Source organism: Cervus canadensis, chromosome X (genome assembly GCF_019320065.1).
Source record: "Cervus canadensis isolate Bull #8, Minnesota chromosome X, ASM1932006v1, whole genome shotgun sequence".
NCBI classification, from domain to species: domain Eukaryota; kingdom Metazoa; phylum Chordata; class Mammalia; order Artiodactyla; family Cervidae; genus Cervus; species Cervus canadensis.
In genome coordinates this window covers 123,398,031-123,401,594 of record NC_057419.1, presented here as the reverse complement: position 1 = coordinate 123,401,594, position 3,564 = coordinate 123,398,031, and the positions used below count along the sequence as shown (strand labels likewise).

At 43.0% G+C, this 3,564-nt stretch overlaps 1 pseudogene; it reads left to right on the top strand.

Moving 5' to 3' along the window:
• Positions 1 to 1,022: 1,022 nt before the first annotated feature.
• On the top strand, positions 1,023 to 1,138 carry LOC122436153 (annotated as a pseudogene).
• Positions 1,139 to 3,564: the final 2,426 nt, after the last annotated feature.

Here is a 3,564-nt window from a genome sequence, read left to right as displayed (position 1 = left end):
AATAATCATTAAAGTGACCTCAATTGAATTGAAGAGATAGTAACAGAGATAATCCCCAGTTCATCCCTATTTGGCATTTTCGATGTGTGTTTGTATTTCCATTTCAATAGGATCTGTCTGGGATATTAGGACTTCGCATAATTTCAGATAATGAAGTCACACTGAGAAGAGGTGATTTTGAAGAAAATGGAAAGCAACCCAGTTTACATTTATGCTGAAAACTGAAGCAAGACACCAAGCCCAGATTTAGGGACTTTGATGATTACAGGCTGAATGACTCACATCTTCCCCAGGGAATGGAAGAATGAATCACAAGTCTGTTTTAAAAATCTCCTGACCACTGAACATGGACAAGGAGGTGGGGGCAGGGCGAGAAGGTAGTGGAAGCAGTACAAACACCCTGAAAGGTCTCTCTTTTGTAGCATGCTGAATTAGAAAAGGGGATAATTAAAATAAATTATGATAATACCAACAAAGGAAAAGGAAAAAAAAAAAACAAAACCTGTGTGGATTTGTTCCCTGTTTCACTTAGCAGAGAATTTAAAGATTTGCTTCTGATAAGCTTTAATACAATAACTGAGAGTTAACTCTTTCACTGATCCCACACCCATCCATCACTTACCACACACAAACTAGCAAACCCTTCCTGAAATATCACTGCTAGACTAATCTCAAGGTTCTGTTTTCAGCATGTCATTCCCCAACAAGGGCATCCATTTGCCTGTAGGATCAAGTCAAAACTAATCAACATGACAGTCCAGGTCTTCCATCAAGTGACTCCACCCTATCTATTCATTCTAAACCCCTACTAATCCCCGACATGTTCACTGGCCCCAATTCTGTCAAACTGGCCTCCTTAAAATCACATACTGCATTCCTGCTTCCATACTGTCAATCATTCCTCTTCCTTTTATCTAAAATGCTTTCTCTTATATCTCCATTATTCAAAACCTCAAATTTACTTTTTTTTGAAGCTTTAAGTTCAAGACAAACATAGACAGTGTATTAAAAAGCAGGGGCATGTGCTCGTTTCAGCAGCACATATATTAAAAATTGGGAGAAGAAATTAAAAAAAGAGAAGATTAGCATGGCCCTACACAAGGATGACACGCAAATTCGTGAAGCATACATATTTTTTAGAGAAGAGCTAACACCTATCTTACTCAAACTCTTCCAGAAAATTGCAGAAGGTAAACTTCCAAACTCATTCTATGAGGTCACCATCACCCTAATTCCAAACCAGACAAAGATGCCACAAAACAAAAGAAAACTACAGGCCAATATCACTGATGAACATAGATGCAAAAATCCTTAACAAACTTCTAGCAAACAGAATCCAACAACATATTAAAAAGATCATACATCATGACCAAGTGGGCTTTATCCCAGGAATGCAAGGATTCTTTAATATACACAAATCAATCAATGTAATACACAACATTAACAAATTGAAAGATAAAAACCATATGATTATCTCAATAGATGCAGAGAAAGCCTTTGACAAAATTCAACATCCTTTTATGATAAAAACTCTCCAGAAAGCAGGCATAGACGGAACATACCTCAACATAATAAAAACTATATATGACAAACCGAATGGAGGAGCCAAGATGGCGGAGGAATAGGACGGGGAGACCACTTTCTCTCCTACAAATTCATCAAAAGAATAACTGAACGCAGAGCAATCTTCACAAAACAACTTCTGATCGCTAGCTGAGGTCATCAGGCACCCAGAAAAGCAGCCCATTGTCTTCGAAAGGAGGTAGGACAAAATATAAAAGATAAAAGGGGAGACAGGGGAGCTAAGGACGGAGATCCGTCCCGGGAAGGGACTCTTAATAGAGGAAGTTTTCAAGCACCGGGAAACCCTCGCACTGGCGGGTCTGGGGGAAGTTTTTGAACCTCGGAGGGCAACCTGACTGGGAGAAGAACAATAAATAAAACTCATAGATTACGTGCCTAAAAGCAACTCCCAGTGGAAAAGTACCCCAGACACCGGCATCCGCCACCAGCAAGTGGGGGCAGAACAGAGAGGAGCGGGTGGCATTGCTTAGGGTAAGGACCGGGCCTGAGTGCCCTGAGGACAATCAGAGGGAGCTTTTGTGAGTTATCAACTTAAACTGTGGGACAGTAAAAGAGAGAGAGAAAATTAACCGGCCCGAACTCACTGCCGGCCGTTCGCAGAACAAAGGGACCGAGAAAGTCCAGAGAAGAGCTTGCAGGCTGTGGACCGGCCCAGCCCCGCCCGAGGCAGGAGGCAGGGGGGAGGGGAAGGGGCAGGCTCGGCCCCAAAGACCGCATCCCCTACCACACTGCAAACCGGCCTCCACTTTCTAATCAAAGACCTCCTGAGATTCTGGATGGTCGACATCCGCAGGGAGGGTCGCGGCGAGACACAGGTCGCAGGCACCCGACCGGCGCGGGCGGGGTCTGGGGCTGGGGCCGCGGAGGGCAGAAGGCGCACGCACCCAACCGGCGCGGGCGGAAACTGAGACTGGGACCGCGCAGGGCAGAAGACGCGCCGCACCTGGGGAGAGAGCGCCCGTCAAGCCCCTGGCTGCCTGAACCGCTCTGACGGGGAAGGCACAAAACGCAGGCGCAGCTTTGTGTTCCGCGCTTTTGTGGAACACCCGAGGGCTGGAACTGGGCGCAGCGCAGGGCACGCTCCATATAGAGCAGACGGGAGCCTGAGCAGCGTAGACGGGGGAAAACAGCGCCAGCCCCTCCCTGCAGCGCGACGGAACTAGCTACCTGAATAAGAGACCACCTCCGTCCGCCTGTGTCAGAGCGGAAATTAGGCGCGGAAGAGACTGGCAAACAGAAGCCAAATAAACAAAGGGAACCACTTCAGAAGGGACCAGTGCAACAGATTAAAATCCCTGTAGGTAACACCGACTACACCGGAAGGGGCCTGTAGATATCGAGAAGTGTAAGCTGGAACGAGGAGCTATCTGAAACTGAACCGAACCCACACTGACCGCAACAGCTTCAGAGAAATTCCTATATATATTTTTACTTTTTTTTTTTTTTGAGTACAGAAAAAAAATTGTTTTTTTTCTTTTTTATGTTTTCTCTTTTGTTTTCTTTTAAAATTTCCTATTACTCCCCCATTACTCCTTAACTTTCATTTTCACAGATTTTTATGATTTTCTTAATTAGGGAAAAAAAAATTGTTTTTAATTTTTTTTACTTGTGTTTTTTTTCTTTCTTTCTTTCTTTTTTCTTTTCTCTTCATTTTCCTTTTTCTCTTATTTCCTTTTAAAGTCCTCTATTACTCCTCTACTACTCCTTAATTTTCATTTTCATTACACTATAACCTTACCGAAAAAAAAAAGAGAGAAGCCCTATTTTTAAACCGAACTTCTTATATATTTCTAAAATTTTGTGTGTGTGTGTGTGTTTTGGTTTTTGCCTTTAATATAGTATTTTTAAGAGTCTAACCTCTACTCTAGATTTTTAATCTTTGTTTTTCAGTATATGATATAAATTGTGGACATTTAAGAATCCAGTATTCAGTTCCCATTTTTATACAGGAGTGTGTTGATTATTCTCTCCCAATCTTGA